Here is a 17,674-nt window from a genome sequence, read left to right on the forward strand (position 1 = left end):
GAGCAGTGAACGCGGACAACTGTGAGCACCATAAAGGAGGCCGCTTGGCACAGCGCTGGGACTCGGAGCAACCACTGGGGCTCCAGCGGCTGCCCAGGGGAGGAGTGGCGAGGAGAGCTGTGTGGACTCAGGACACCGGGGCCTGCCCTGAGGAGGAGGAGGAGGAACGTGGCCACTTGGATTCGGAGTGACTGCACCAGAGCTACAGGCGGTTGCCAGAGGAGAAGCTGCGCGGCGAGCTGTTTGGACTCAGGGCGCCTGCTTCTGAACACCGGGGCCTGCCCTGAGGACGAGGAGGAGGAAGAGGAGCACGGCCGCTTGGATTCGGGGTGACTACACCAGAGCTGCAGGCGGTTGCCAGAGGAGGGGCTGCGTGGCGAGCTGTTTGAACTCAGACCAATTCTGAACACCGGGACCTGCCCAGAGGAGTAGGAGGAGGAGGAGGAGGAGGAGCGCGGCGGGTCCTTTGGACTCGCAGTGACTGCATTAGCGCTCTAGGCGGCTGCTCAGAGGAGAAGGCGAGTGGTGAGTTGTTTGGACTTAAAGTGACAGCTCCTGAACACAGGGGGGCTGCCTGGAGGAGGAGCGTGGTGGGTCGCTTGGTCTTGAGTGGCCGCACCAGAGCTCTGGGCAGTTGCCCAGAGGACCCGTGCAGCGGGTCACGTGGATTCAGAGCCACTCAGAGCGACCGCTCCTGAACACCCGGGGGGTTATCTGGAGAAGGAGGAGGAAAGGGGAGGGTCACTTCGACTCGGAGTGATTGATTGCCCAGGGCTACGGGTGGTTGGTGGGAGGAGGAGGCACGAAGTGAGTTGCTTGGACTCCTAGTGACCGCACCAGAATACTGGGCGGCTGTCTGGAGGAAGAGGCGTGTGGCGGGTCTCTGGGACTCAGAGCGATTGTTCGGGGCCCCAGGTGGCTGCTCAGAGGAGGGGCCGCATAGCCAGGCGATTAGGTACAGAGCAGGGTCCCAGGATCTAGGAGGCTTCTGGGTGGAAGAGCCCCACAGAGACAGGCTTAGGGCGGAGCGAAGGTTCCAGGCCTGCGGGCAGATTCTCTGAGGAGGGGCAGCCTAAGGAGATTCATCTGTGAAGGGTGAGGCTCCCAGGCCCAGGAGGTAGGGCCGGGCCCCTGGGAACATTGCAGAGGAAGGCAGCCCAGCCCAGGCGGTAGCTGTAAATTGAGGGGAACCTCTAGGAGGGAACTGACCAGCGAGACCTCCCCACCGGGTGAGTCTTCCCTGCCGGGTGAGGTTTCCCCACAAGGATGGTAAAACCAGAGACTCAGGCCCAAACAGGCCTTGCCTCAGCCCGCAGCCTAGGTCCCCTTTGGATGGCCATTGGTCACCAAGTGGAGGCACCTCTGCCCACTAGCAGGAATTATACCCCACCTGAAGGACACCACTCCTAGAGAGGCAGCTTCCTTGTGGAGCACCGCATTATCAACTTCATCCAAGACTTCAGCCTACTGAAGGCTAAGGGGGAATATATATAGAAATCTTCAGGGACATTGTAAGTCAATAGAGGAAATCTGCAATATCTCAGCGGTCCACTGATACCTGAACAATATGAGAAAACAAGGAAAGAAAATGCTGCAAACAAATCTAGATGTTACATCAATAAAACCCAACGACAGCATGGCAGAAGAAATGACAGAAAAGGAGTTCAGAATGTACATAATTAAAATGATCAGAGAAGCAAATGATGAGATGAAAGAGCAAATGCAAGCATTGAATGATCGCACCAATCGACAGTTAAAAGAGCAAATACAGGAAGCAAAAGATCATTTCAATAAAGAGTTAGAGATATTGAAAAAAATCCAAGCAGAAATCCTAGGTATGAAGGAAACAATAAACCAAATTAAGAACTCCATAGAAAGCATATCCAATAGGATAGAACACCTGGAAGACAGAACCTCAGACATTGAAGACAAAATATTTAACCTTGAAAACAAAGTTGAACAAACAGAGAAGATGGTAAGAAATCATGAACAGAATCTACAAGAACTATGGGATATCATGAAAAGGCCAAATTTAAGAATTATTGGGATTGAGGAAGGCCTAGAGAAACAAGCCAAAGGAATGAACAATTTATTCAATGAAATAATATCAGAAAATTTCCCAAATCTGAAGAATGAAATGGAAAATCAAGTTCAAGAGGCTTATAGGACTCCAAATACACAAAATTACAACAGACCCACACCAAGGCACATTATAATGAAAATACCTAACATACAAAATAAAGACAGAATTTTAAAGGCTGTGAGAGAAAAGAACCAAATTACATTCAGGGGGAAACCAATACGGATATCAGCAGATTTTTCAATTCAGACCCTAAAAGCCAGAAGGGCCTGGAACAACATTTTTCAAGCCCTGAAAGAAAATGGATGCCAACCAAGAATCTTATACCCAGCAAAACTTACCTTCAAATTTGACGATGAAATAAAATCCTTCCATGATAAACAAAAGCTAAAAGAATTTACAAAAAGAAAGCCAGCACTACAGAACATTCTCAGCAAAATATTCCATGAGGAAGAGATGAAAAACAAAGAACCAAATCAGCAAAGGGAGGAATTATCCTAAAGGGATTGTCAAATAAAGAAGGAAACAAGTTGTGTCAAACAAATAAATAAACAAAATTTAAAAAATGAACCAAATGACCGGGAAACCAAATCATTTCTCTATAATAACCCTGAATGTTTATGGCCTGAATTCATCAATCAAAAGACATAGACTGGCAGACTGGATTAAAAAGAAAGATCCAACAATATGTTGCCGGCAAGAGACTCACCTCATAGAAAAAGATACCCATAGACTAAAGGTGAAAGGATGGGGGAAAACATACCATGCACATGGACTCAGCAAAAAAGCTGGAGTATCCATCCTCATTTCAGATAATGTGGACTTCAAGCCAAAGTTAGTCAGAAGGGATAAAGAAGGACATTTCATACTGCTTAAGGGAAGCATAAATCAGCAAGATATAACAATCATAAACATCTATGCCCCAAACAGTGGCTCATCCATGTACGTCAAACAAATCCTTCTCAATTTCAGAAACCAAATAGACCATAACACAATAATACTAGGTGATTTTAACACGCCTCTCTCACCACTGGACAGATCTTCCAGACAAAAATTGAACAAAGAAACCATATATCTCAATAACACAATCAATAATTTAGACTTAATGGACATTTATAGAATATACCATCCAACAAAGAACAAATACACTTTCTTCTCAGCAGCACATGGATCCTTCTCTAAAATAGACCATATATTATGCCACAAAGCTAATGTTAGCAAATACAAGAAGATAGAGACACTAGCATGTATTCTATCAGATCATAATGGATTGAAGATAGAAATAAATGAAAGAGTAAAACACAGAAACTATTCCAACATCTGGAGATTAAACAATATGCTATTATATGATGAATGGATAACAGAAGATATTAGGAAGGAAATTAAAAAATTCTTAGAGGTAAATGAGAACAAAGAAACATCATATCAAAATCTCTGGGACACTATGAAAGCAGTACTTAGAGGGAAATTTATTTCATGGAGGGCATTTAATAAAAGAAGTAATACTCAACAAATAAACGACCTGACACTACAGCTCAAAGCCCTAGAAAAAGAAGAACAGAACAGCACCAAAAGTAGTAGAAGACAGGAAATAGTTAAACTCAGAGCTGAAATCAATGAAATTGAAACAAAAGAAACAATACAAAAAAATGACAAAATAAATAGTTGGTTCTTCGAAAAAATAAACAAAATTGATAAACCTTTAGCCACACTAACGAAGAGAAGACGAGAGAAAACCCAAATCACTAAAATTCGGAATGAACAAGGAAATATCACAACAGACAGGATTGAAATACAAAACATAATTAGAAGCTATTTTGAAAATCTATACTCCAACAAAATAGAAAATTTCGAAGACATCAACAGGTTTCTAGAGACATATGAATTGCCTAAACTGAACGAGGAGGACATAAACAATTTAAATAGACCAATTTCAAGTACTGAAATAGAAGAAGTCATCAAAAACCTACTAACAAAGAAAAGTCCGGGACCAGATGGGTTCTCAGCCAAGTTCTACAAAACCTTTAAAGAAGAGCTCATTCCAATACTTCTCAATGTATTCCATAAAATAGAAGAGGAGGGAACCCTCCCAAACTCATTCTATGAAGCCAATATCACCCTTATACCTAAATCAGACAGAGACACATCAAGGAAAGAAAATTTCAGACCAATATCCTTAATGAACATCGACGCAAAAATTCTCAACAAAATTTTAGCAAATCGCATACAAAAACATATTAAAAAGATAGTGCACCATGATCAAGTGGGTTTTATCCCAGGGATGCAAGGTTGGTTCAACATCCGGAAATCAATAAACGTAATTCACCATATTAATAGACTTAAAGTCAAGAATCACATGATTATTTCAATAGATGCAGAAAAAGCATTTGATAAAATACAGCACCCCTTCATGCTCAAAACACTAATAAAATAGGGATAGTGGGAACATTCCTTAACATTGTAAAGGCCATTTATGCTAAGCCCATGGCTAATATCATTCTAAATGGTGAAAAACTGAAAGCATTCCCCCTAAAAACTGGAACAAGGCAGGGATGCCCTCTTTCACCACTTCTATTCAACATCATTCTTGAGACTCTGGCCAGAGCAATTAGACAAACCAAAGAAATTAAAGGGATACAAATTGGAAAAGAAGAACTCAAACTATCCCTGTTCGCTGATGACATGATTATATATTTAGAGGAACCTGGAAATTCCACCAGAAAACTCTTAGAACTCATAAGTGAATTCAGTAAAGTAGCAGGTTACAAGATCAATGCCCATAAATCCAACGCATTTTTATACATAAGTGATGAATCTTCAGAAAGAGAAATTAGGAAAACTACCCCATTCAAAATAGCCTCGAAAAAAATAAAATACTTGGGAATCAATCTCACAAAAGAGGTAAAAGACCTCTACAATGAGAACTATACAACACTAAAGAAAGAAATTAAAGAACACCTTAGAAGATGGAAAGATCTTCCATGTTCTTGGATAGGAAGAATTAATATTGTCAAAATGGCCAAACTACCTAAAGTGCTATACAAATTCAATGCAATTCCAATTAAAATCCCAATGACGTACCTTACAGAAATAGAGCAAGCAATTATGAAATTCATCTGGAAGAATAAGAAATCCAGAATAGCTAAAGCAATCCTTAGCAGAAAGAGTGAAACAGGGGGTATTGCAATACCAGATCTTCAACTGTACTACAAAGCGATAGTAACAAAAACGGTATGGTATTGGTACCAAAATAGAAAGGTAGATCAATGGTACAGAATAGAGGACAGAGACACAAACCCAAATAAATACAATTTTCTCATACTAGACAAAGGTGCCAAAAATATGCAATGGAGAAAAGATAGCCTCTTCAACAAATGGTGCTGGGAGAATTGGAAATCCATATGCAACAGAATGAAACTAAACCCATATCTCTCACCATGCACGAAACTAAACTCAAAATGGATCAAGGACCTCGGAATCAGACCAGAGACCCTGCAGATTATAGAAGAAAAAGTAGGTCCAGATCTTCAACATGTCGGCTTAGGATCAGACTTCCTTAACAGGACTCCCATAGCACAAGAAATAAAAGCTAGAATCAACCACTGGGATAGCTTCAAACTAAAATCTTTCTCTCAGCAAAGGAAACTATCAGCAATGCGAAGAAAGAGCCTACAGAGTGGGAGAATATCTTTGCCAATCATACTTCAGATAGAGCACTAATCTCCAGAATCTATAAAGAACTCAAAAAACTCTACTCCAAGAATTCTAATAATCCAGTCGACAAATGGGCTAAGGATATGAATAGACACTTCACAGAAGAAGATCTACAAGCAATCAACAAACATATGGAAAAATGCTCAACATCTCTAGTAATAAGAGAAATGCAAATCATAACCACCTTAAGATTCCATCTCACCCCAATTAGAATGGCGATTATCAAGAATACGAGCAACAACAGGTGTTGGCGAGGATGTGGGGAGAAAGGTACACTCATACATTGCTGGTGGGGCTGCAAATTAGTGCAGCCACTCTGGAAAGCAGTGTGGAGGTTCCTTAGAAAACTTGGAATGGACCCTCCATTTGACCCAGCTATCCCACTCCTTGGCCTATACCCAAAGGACTTAAAATCAGCATACTACAGAGATACAGCCACATCAATGTTCATAGCTGCTCAATTCAGAATAGCCAGACTGGGGAACCAACCTAGATGTCCTTCAATTGATGAATGGATAAAGAAACTGTGGTATATATATATATACAATGGAATATCACTCAGCCATAAAGAATGATAAAATTATGGCATTTGCAGGCAAATGGATGAAATTGGAGAATATCATGCTAAGTGAGATAAGCCAATCTCAAAAAGCCAAAGGACGAATGATATCGCTAATAAGTGGATGATGACACATAATGGGGGGAGGGAAGGGTTAGTGTTAGGGTTAGAGTTAGGGTTAGGGAGGGGGGCAAGTATGGAGGAAGGAAGGACTGTATAGAGGGAAAAGAGGGGTGGGAGGGGTGGGGGGAAGGGAATAAATAACAGAATGAATCAAACAACATTACTCTATGTAAATTTATGATTACACAAATGGTATGCCTTTACGCCATGTACAAACAGAGAAACAACATGTATCCCATTTGTTTACAATAAAAAAAAAGATCAGAAAAAGAATGAGTACATAACTCGAGTATCAACATAAATGAATTTCAGATTGATCTAATAATGTAATGAAATCATAAAGATTTGAAAATGAAATGAATATTGTACATTACTTATTTTGAACATTCTTTTACTATCTTATTTTCAGAAACTATTTTGAATTGGTAGATATTTCAACATTTCAAATTGGAAAATAGTAATTCTAAAGCATTTTATTTAAAAACATTCTGAAATAGCATGTTCTATTTCAGTGCTTCTCAAACTACTATGTACAAGGAAAATTATCTGCGAATCTTAATACAGGTTTTTGAATTCTAACCCAGATATTCTGTGTAATATTGTTTAAGCAAGATCAAAGCATCTTGAGTGATTTTAAGATGTGACATATAGCACCTGCTAAGATTCACTGACCTGTTCCTTGATTTCAAATAGTTCAAGACAGTTTCTAATTATTTATAGGTCTGTTTTTTCCTTTAGTGTATGAAGTCTTTGATTTCTATTGCTTTCCATAGTTCCCAGTACAAAGTACTTATGAACTAGTCAATAACTCTATGGACCACACAGGTAAGGGGTACTATGAATTCTCAAATCAGAAACACTGTAGGAAAAACTAGAATATACAAAGATTATCAGAATTCAGAGGAGGTCTTAGAAAATGTGTTGGCTCAAAAGTACTCTGAAAAATTTTGATTTCATGTTGTTAACTTGAACAGGACATGGGTTACCTATATATTTGGTCAAACAATGTCTTGGATATGTCTGATAAGGTGTTTTTGGAGATTAACATTAGGATGAGTAATGCCGATTGCTCTTACTAACATGAGCGGATCTTATCCAATAAGTTAAAGGAATGAATAAAACAAAACCACTGAACATCTTGGAAATAAGAGGGAATTTTTTCTGTCTGATACCTTGAGCTGGAACATTGGTCTTTTTGTGAGTTTGAGGTTCAAGGCATTAGGATGTCTCATATATCATCAGTTCTCCTGTTTCTCAGGTCTTCAAAATTGGACAAGAACTAAACTGTTGGCTTCCAAGGATATATAGCTGGCTGACTGAATACTTTTGTATTTCTCAATTTCCATAATCATCTAAGCCAATTCCTTAAAACAAATCTATCTGCCTATGTATGCATTATTCAATTGATTGATTAATCAAAACTCATGTGTTTGTCAGGGTTCTCCTGTGAAATGGAACCAGTAGATTTTCTATGCATACATATATCTACATATTTCTCCATCTCTGTCTCTGTCTCTATATCCATATCTACATTTATCACATGTAGAGCACTTTGAGTTAGAAATAATACAACATTGTTTGTAGCCATTAAAGTTTTTCTTTATCTTTTTCATTTCATTTTCCTTAATAAAAAACAAAACAAAACAACAACAACAACAACAAAAAAAAAAACACCTCCTTTTCCACTGATTTGGGAGAACCAGATGATCAACTTACCACTTTAGGTAATATATGATAACCTAGGGTAAACAGATCCAACCTAGTGAAGATAAGGTGTGAGGAAGCAAACATTTATAAAGTACATAGGTAGTTTAAGAATTATAGAACCATGGAACTATAAAATGGTTCAGTAATGTGGAAAACAATTGAGTAATGGTTCATGAAAAAGACAAACAGAATTACCACATTACTCAGCATTTCCATTCATAGCTATACACCCCAAAGAATTGAAAACATTGTTCAGACAAATAGTTGTACACAAATATTCATGGTAGCACTATTCATGATAGCAAAAATGTGGAAACAATAGATAAACAAATAGTGGAATTTGTATATGATGGTATATTATCCGTTCATTAAAAGAAATGGTACTACTACATGTTACTACATGAGTGAACCTCAAAAAAATTATGCTAAGTCAAGGAAACCAGACATAAAATGTGACATAGCATATAACTGCATTTATAATGTACTATCTGAATAAAATATGTAAATCCATAGAAAAAATATTGTATTGTTTTATAGGATAAGGGAAAATTAGTTGTGACTATTAAGTAGATATGAGGTTTCTTATGAGGTGATGAGAATATTGAACTAGACAGAGGTGGTATTTGAACTTTATACATGCATCACTAAATGCCACTGAATTTTTTACTATAAAACTTATATAAGTAAACTTCGCCTCGATAAAGAAATTTTAAAAGTCAGAGTGTACCACTGTGAGTACTGTTGTCCTCATGATTTTTTCCAAAATTTTATTATAAGGGCCTTGTATGAGTTAACAAAATTATTTCCAATAGATGCCCCATACTCTTCACTGTGGCTTTAAACAAAAGTGGTATAAAGTCAAACACATCATGAACTCTTGGGAAAAGTGACAACTGATGTTCAGAAATCTTCACACTATTTAGCCCTCACCCAATACCTTATCACATTATCGTCTTTTATTCTCCTTCATACTCACTCAACTCTGCACATGGTTGGCTTTGTGTGATTCCTGGAACATTCCAACTTTCTTCTCACCTTCAGGTCTTCAGTCTTGCTGTTCACTCATAAAAGCCTTCTCCATTTACTCATGTGATTTACTTACACTTTCAGGACTTTGATTAAATAAAATCTCTTTGGTGAGGTATTTCTTGAGCACCCTCTTTTCTTTATTTTTTTTTTTTCTATTTGCTTTTTAAGAAAAAAAAAAATCCCCCATATTAATTAAGGTATAATGGACAAATTTAAATTTTATATATTTAACTATGTAGAATATAATGTTTTGATAAATAGACTCATTATAAGATGGTTAAATCAACTTGATTAACATATCCATTATAAATTTGATTTTTAATAAATTTTTTATCATCTTCTTTTAAACAGATGCCCTGCTAATAACTCCACATATGGTTTCCCTGCATTATTTCTTCATAGAATTCAATTCTTTTATTATTACTATTAGTGAATAGATACTTCTTGCCTTAGTGATATACTAGTGATATACTGATGAATCCATTTTAAGTTGAAAATAACATACGTCAAAAATGCAAACACCACAGCTTAGCCTGGCCTACCTTAAGAATGCTCATAACACAGACAAAACAATCTAACACAAAGCATATTTTTTAAAAAAGTACTCAACTTCTCATGCAATTTATTGAATGTTATCCTAAACATAAAAAAAGAAAAAGGAAAAAAAAAAAAAAAAAAAACCCAGAACCGGTTTTGGGCCTGCAGTTTCAGAGGTCCAGTCCAATCGTCAGCAGACGCCATTGCTGTGGGCTAAAGGGTGTGGCAGAGAAATTCTCATCAATATTGGATGGGAGCCCCTGCTTTGGTGAAAGTAAGACTCACACAAAACTGGAAGTCATGAATGCTTATAAATGTGTAAGTTTTGGTTTAATGAAGAACATCCCTCTAATATACTCTAGATCAGATTCTGGATCCTGTTTTAGAAGGACTGAATGCTTTATAATTTTCTCTGATGCAGGTTGAAGAAAAGGCATAAGTGTACAATTTGCCTAGACACTTTATTCTACTAGAACCTAATAATAGATACCGAAATAAGCAAAAAGCCTATCATATCAATAGAGCCGTTAGGAAGCAAATAGTAAAGTTGAATTTTGCCATGGTCTGTATGCACAACCCAAATTCATATATTGAAATGCAGTCACCAGTATGATAATATTAATAGGTGGGCCCTTTGGGGGTGATTAATGTCATAAGAGCAGAGCTCTCATGGATGCAATTAGGGTCCTTATGAAAGTACTAGAGAGAGTGGGTTTGCCTTTTCTGTCCCTTCACCATATAAGGATATAACACTCATCTCCTTAAGAGGAGACAGCATCAACGGTTCATCTTGGAACTAGAGAGAATTGGCCTTCGCCTAACACTAAATGTGTTGATGTCTTGATCTTGCACTTTTCAGCCTCTAGAATAGGGAGAAAAATTATATTGTTTGCAAATTACCTGTGTCATTTCGTTATAATGGCACAAATGCACCAATACAAATTTATTCTTTAAGAAAGGGTTTCATCCTCTCATTTGAAATCACCTTATTTTTCATATAGTTCTAATAAGCTTCGTGACCTAGTTTCTAAGAACATAACAGACTATATAATACAAATTATGAGCCTATAGAAAGCAAATGCAGGGCAAGATGCTAAAGAGCATAATGGAAGAGTTAGGCAGAAAAAGTATAAATCACCATAAATATTAAATACACATGCAAATTAAGGTAGAAGCAAATGATCTAACACATCAGCACAGCCTCTGAGGCTTCACTGCAGTATAAAGCAATCACTAATATTCAATAATAATGAACATGATAAAGTTCATAAATTAAAAGTGTGCCTCCAAACTAATAAATCAACTCATTAATTCAATATATATATTTATTGAGTATATACTATGCATTATATCTTGCATCAGTTGGTAGGATAATCAAATTAAGACCATCACTAAGTGACAGGAAGGTTTGAGAAGAAACTGAGATATTACCTGGGAAAAGTCTTTTTACATTGTAAAGCACTAAATAAAAATGATATTAAAATCTAAAGTCAGTTTTCTGGAAAATGATTCATATTTTAAAAGTGAAATGTCACTCTTGAATAAATTATAGATGAGTCAAACAATTTTGGGTGTCAGTTAATTCTTCTTACTTCCGTCCAGACAACAGAACTTTCTGTTGATAGGGAAACACAACAAAATTATTTCTATTTTGGGGGCTTTTCACTTCCCTTTCTTTCTCTCTGTCATTAAGTCTTTTCCCCTATATCGTTATAATTTAATTCAAATGTCTTTCTTCAAATAGTACCTTAACAGGAAGGTTTTTTGTGGATATCCTTTAAATTTAGCAACATTCCTCTACCCCATTAAGCCCAGACTTCCCTATCTGCTTTGCCTTACATAATTTTCTCCACAACACCCATCAGTGTCTGCAATGTTATACTGTCATCTACTCATATTGAACATAAGGAACAAGTGAGCAGGGAATTTGCCTGCTTCATGCACCACACATTGCCCAGTACCACGCAGTAAACACTCATAGATATTTCTTGAATGTATAAACAAATATATTTTTCTAACCTAGAATTTAGAGCTGTATCAGCCCAACACTAAAGTAGAGTTCTAGGGACAAAAAAGGAAACTAAAATTGAGGGAAAAAATTCTCTGGATCAACCTAGGTTCTCTGGAAGGAACATTTAGAGAGACAGTAGAGGGACAGTAGAAAAAACAAAAAGGATGGTGACTCTGAAGATGAAAAGAGAGGAAAGGCCAGTTGACCTGAAGAGATCAGAAACAGTAATAGCCTAACATCTGACAGAGACTTCAAGACAAACCAAGCTAAGGTAACAACTTTTTGTAACTTTCTGACAATTGTAACTGAGAGGCTGTTCAGAAAGACAAATAGTATGGTTTCTGGGAGGAAGGTTTGTGGGCCTGGACTAAGTTTTCCCTTTGGAAAATATCTTTTCTGAGCCTGTTTCCTGTTTCTGAAAAAACAAGGTGACAATAAGTACTCATTGGTTTCCAATGAAAGAATATATGTAAAGCTTAGCTGGAACATAATCATCACAGTAACATTTTAATACCTTACTTCAACTACTAAAACAGGTATTGTGTAACATTAAATATGATACTACTACATATAAGATTAAGAAAAAGGAGAGCAATTACAGAAATATAAAATACAGTCTATTATAATGCAAACACAAAAATATACAACACTTCAGGTACTAATATTAGTTCTGTGTGGACTAAACTACAGTAGACGTAGTTGGGGAAGCAAATTACTACACTGGAAAAGGGAAAGAGATGGTATTACACTTCCTCAGTGTGACCAGAAGATGTTTGGTAACCAGAGCCTGGTTAGAAAGTGCTCTGCTAGGATTCAAAATATGTATGTTGTTTGTGATAATCATGGAGTGGAATGTGAGAACTAAAAGACACCGTGGAGATTGCCATGCTCAGTATTTTCCACTGAGAAAATGGAAGCATCTCTCTCTAAATCAAAGAATGAACATTTTACTGCCTATTCCTCATTCCAAGGACTGTGCTGTACGAATTGACATTGTTCCTATAAAGAAAAAAAATTCTTTGGGTCTTAGGTTTTATCAGCAAAACTTTGCAGAATTTGCAAAAAATCTGTCTTGATTTAACAGCATACTTTTAAGTATCCACCAGTTAGGTTATAAAAGTAAAAACAAAACAAAATAATATTCATTTCCATTAAATTTTTAAAATGTAATTTTAATCTTATATACAGAAGTAGTACTTTATCTCTGTAACGGACCAATCAGACCCTTTCATAAAACTTCTGCATCATAAAAATCTCTTGTATTTTGGTTTGGGATTCTGCTTCTGAAAATATTTTCTTCAGGTGATGAAGCCTCTTTTCATACAGCCGACTAGCTCATAAAATGCTTGAAAACTACTTATGCCTGAAAAATATATCTGAGGAGAAATAACTCTTTCCTTTAATTTTTTTTCTTCCTTTTGAGTGAAGGAAATTATTAAAAGTTACAGGTTCCAAATAAATAATGAGTTCAATGTCAGTCAGAAATAGTGCTTTGTGTTTTATATTTTATATATATTTGTTACCAAAAATTAGCAGCTTGTTCTTGTAGCTTACTTGATTTTAAGTTTCTATTATAAACAGGAAGGAAATCCATTTATTCTTCTGTTTTGTTTAATTAAAGGTCAAAAACTCCAACCCAATTAATTCAGAGTTAAAAAGCCCCTGATTCTTGACTTCATATTCACTCCCATGAGCTTTGATAAGACAGGCCATCTATTCTATGGCTCAACATATTTCCCAAAGCAGAAGCAAACCTTAAATTATATTTGCCTTCAAAATGTAACTTGCTATTGAACATATATGACATTCACCTCTGTGAAAAACAGCCTGGAAGGCAGATTCGCTCAATGTTCTCCAAGTTCTGATGGCAGGGCTGCACTAGGCATGCACATGTAGGTGTAGGTTCTCATTCCTAATGGACAACCAACAGGAGCTGCTAGACAATGCCATGAGCATCAAATGGTTCTCTGCCTGGGCTGCTACATGTACTGAGAATATATCATTGTTTTCCTCATTCATGGTGTGGGGCTTCCTGTGAGTGCTCCAAACCTCTGTGCCTTTTCCTCTTAGGTGTGCTTTGAGCGTAAGGAAATAAGCCTGGCACGTACTTCTATGATGAAGTAGCTTTGACTAAATTTTCTTTTATAGTTATCAACTCAGCTACTAACTTGTTCTCAGAGTTTCATCTTTTCATCTGCTCAGGATCATTAGAGTGTTCTTCCTTACATAAAATCCTCCCTTTCTTAAGCATCACAGCTTCTAAGTACCCTGTCAATAACCCCTCGTTCAAGAAGAAGCTGGCACAGGAAAACACAAACACATTCCAGATGTTTAAGTGTAATTGGTAGGCAGGGTTCATATAAACACAGGTGAAACATAAAGCAGAACTTCAAAGTTTTAATCATTTAAATAACTGAACAGGATATATAAGTTCACATTTGTTTACTTTGTAACTTCAGACCATTCTCAGTATTTCTTCTAATAATAAGTTGTAGGCTTGATTTACATTTTGAGTTATAATTGGGGAGGTGACTCTAAAACTGGGGAAGATGTCATTATTTTATTTGAATCAGGCCACCAGTCATTTGCTCTCAGTGACCCAATTTAGATGTAAATCAAGGACCTTTTAGCTCCTGCAGAGGGAAGAGTTTTAGGTACTTCAGACAGGATCTGGGAAAACACCCAATTTCTTTATAAAGAGAACTTCAAATAAAATCAAATGAAAATGTAGTCAGTGATGCTATTGTCCAAATGTCTAAAAAACCACTGAAAACTATATATTCCATTACCAAGGAAGAGAAGGTTTACAAATCAAATTACTTGATTTGTTTGAAAAAGCACATCTTTAGCAGTTCATTTTCACCCATGTCTATGTTTTGTATAGAGTGATGATTTTGAGAAAGACAATAGTGGTTAAAAAATTGGAAGGCTTTAGAACATGTTCCTTTTACACATTCCTTTCACACAAACATTTGCAGTATAATCAATTTCATACTGTCATGGCTTAGTTATGTTTAAATGTCTTCCACAAGATTCATGCATTTGAAGATTTTTCTTCAATGTGGTGATGATGGTGTAGAACCCATAAGAGGGGTCTTATGGGAGGTCTGTGCATTAATTGAAGGCTATAATTCTTTAGATCTAGAATGTCCCTCCAAGGCTTATGTATTGAAGACTTAGTCTTTCTTTGGAGATGACTTTAGCAGGTGAGGCCTACTTGGAGAAGCAGGGACAGCAGGGTGGACCTGGAAGCACCTACTTGAAGCATGTGTCTTGCCCTTTGCAGGATTTTTCTGTCTTCCTACTTCCTGGCCACCATGAGGTAAGTAGCTTTGCTCTGCCATATCCTCCCTGCAGTGGTGTTCATGTAACAGTGGTCCATTTCACCTTTTTATGATGATGATGATTATTATTATTATTTGAGTCATTGTACACAAACGAGGTACAACTTTTCATTTCTCTGGTTTTACATGAAGTAGAGATAGGGTAATGATGTTTGTCTCATTCCATTATCTTTCCTTCCCCGTGCCCCCTCCCCACCTTTCATTTCCCTCTACACATTCTGAAGTTCTTCCATTCTTCTCTTAATCCCCCATCCCCCCATCCCCTTTATGTATCATCATCAACTTATGAAAGAAAACATTCCATCTTTGGTTTTGGGGGATTGGCTTATCTCACTTAGCATTATATTCTCCAATTTACTTTCAAATGCCAAAGTTTTATTCTTCTTTATGGTTGAATAATATTCCATTGTGTATATATACCACAGTTTCTTTATCCATTCATCTATTGAAGGACATCTAGATTGGTTTCACAATCTAGCTATTGTGAATTGAGCTACTATAAACATTGATATTATATTATAGTACATTACAGATACTACATTACTATAGTATGCTGATTTTAAGTCCTTTGGGTATAGGCAAAGGAGTGGGATAGCTGGGTGAAATGGTGGGTCCATTCCAAGTTTTCTAAGGAATCACCATACTGCTTTCCAGAGTGGCTGCACCAGTTTGCAATCCCACCACCAATGTGTGAGTGTATCTTTTTCCCCACATCCTTGCCTACTCCTATTGTTGTATTCTTGATAATTGCCATTCTAATTGGGGTGGATGAAATCTTAGTATAGTTTTGATTTGCATTTCTTTTATTACTAGAGATGTTGAACATTTTTTCATATATCTGTTGATTGCTTATAGATCTTCTGTGAAGTATGCACTCAGTTCCTTAGCCTTAGAGTGAAGCAGGAGGTTATCACAATACCAGACCTTAAACTATACTATAGAGCAATAGAAACAAAAATGGCATGGTATTCATGGTATTAGCACCACAATAGACAGGCAGGTACAGAGTAGAAGACACAGAGATAAACCCACATAAATACAGTTATCTCATACTAGACAAAGGTACCAAAAACATACAATGGAGAAAAAAGATAGCCTCTTCAACAAATGGTGCTGGGAAAACTGGAAATCCATACACAGCAAAATGAAATTAAACCCCTATCTCTCACCCTGTACAAAACTCAACTCAAAATGGATCAAGGACCTAGGAATTAGACCAGAAACCCTGCACCAAAAAAATAAAGGAAAATGTACACCCAAATCTTCATCATGTCAGTCTAGACTTCCTTAACAAGACTCCCAAAGCACAAGAAATAAAAGCAGGAATCAATAAATAGAATAGATTCAAACTACAAAGTTTCTCAGCAAAGAAAACAATCAACAATGTGAAGAAAGAGCCTACAGAGTGGGAGAAAATCTTTGCCACACACACTTCCAATACAGCACTAATCTCCAGAATTTATAAAGAACTCAAGAAACTTTACACCAAGAATACAAATAACCCAATCAATAAATGGGCTAAGGAAATAACCAGACACTCCACTTCACCTTTTGAATACAGCCCTCATTGTTCTAAGGCTTATTTTTAAAAGGACATTTTTCTTTTTCCCCACAGGAAGAAGATGCCTGCCAGAGGATCTAGGAAGTGAATATCTTCCAAATTAACAAGTGAATGCTAACACACCATCAGAGTACCCTGAGACCCCCTGCCAGAACACACCTGGAATACCACCTTTGAAGAGATTCTTTAAAATTCCCCTATTCCTCCTGATAAGCAGAATCACGGCCTCTTGGATGGGAGTCCCCTGTATTTCTCCTTTGCTAGCAAAGCAATAAAACTTCTTTTTCCTTTTTCTCAAAACCATGTCCTTGTTATTGGATTGGCATCAGTGACAAGGACGATAACATTCATACCTTACCTCAGACCCAGAATCAATGGACCATGTGACCATGAACTGAAACCATGAACCAAAAGAAATCTTTCCTCCTTTAAGCTGATTTTCTCAGATGTTTTATAATAGTGACAAAAAAGTTACTAATATAGGCATATAGTTGGAAGGGGATTGTGAGAGTCCATCCTCTCTGGCTTCCTGTTTGGCAATGTGATTTCTTCTTCTCACACATGCTCCTGTCATTCCCAAGGCCCACACAGTGATGTATATGAGGCAGGGGGAGTATAGAGTGTCCCTTACCAGAATTTATACCATGCTTTTTACACTTTCAGCTCCAAAACTGTGAATTTAGTAAATCTCATTTCTTTATGAATTTAGCCTACCTCTGATGTTTTGTTATAGTAATGAAAAATGCAGTAAAACAGAAAATTGAAACTGAGGAGTGGACTTCTTTTATAACTATATCTAAAAATGTGGTGACAACTTTGGAATTGGGTGAAAGGCAGAAGTGGGAAGAGTTTGAAAAAGCATGCTAGGAACAGCCCAAATGCCATAGCTGGAGCATTGCAGGCAATTCTAGTGAGGGTTCAGAAGAGGATGAGATGACAGAAGAGCTGAAATGTCTTTGACCAGAATGAAGATGTAAATGAGAATTCTACTAGAAGTATTGCCAAAAGC

General features: G+C 37.2%; 1 protein-coding gene across 3 annotated transcripts in view; it reads right to left on the reverse strand.

Annotated features, from left to right (window-relative positions):
- The window catches only part of LOC306669957 (bifunctional heparan sulfate N-deacetylase/N-sulfotransferase 3), a 190,430-nt gene that overhangs the window by 132,502 nt on the left and 40,254 nt on the right, over positions 1-17,674 (reverse strand). The window contains exons 1-2 of one of the 3 annotated variants that reach the window (XM_079154209.1): positions 9,160-9,535; positions 8,193-8,215 (exon numbers count right to left, since the gene is read on the reverse strand). The exons of the other annotated variants lie outside the window; for them this stretch is intronic. The gene's annotated coding sequence lies outside the window, so the exon portion shown is untranslated. Of the gene's footprint in view, positions 1-8,192; positions 8,216-9,159; positions 9,536-17,674 lie in introns of those variants that run through there. 3 annotated transcript variants of the gene reach the window in all.

Source organism: Sciurus vulgaris, assembly GCF_902686455.1.
Source record: "Sciurus vulgaris genome assembly, chromosome: 9".
In the NCBI taxonomy this organism is placed as follows: Eukaryota; Metazoa; Chordata; class Mammalia; order Rodentia; family Sciuridae; genus Sciurus; species Sciurus vulgaris.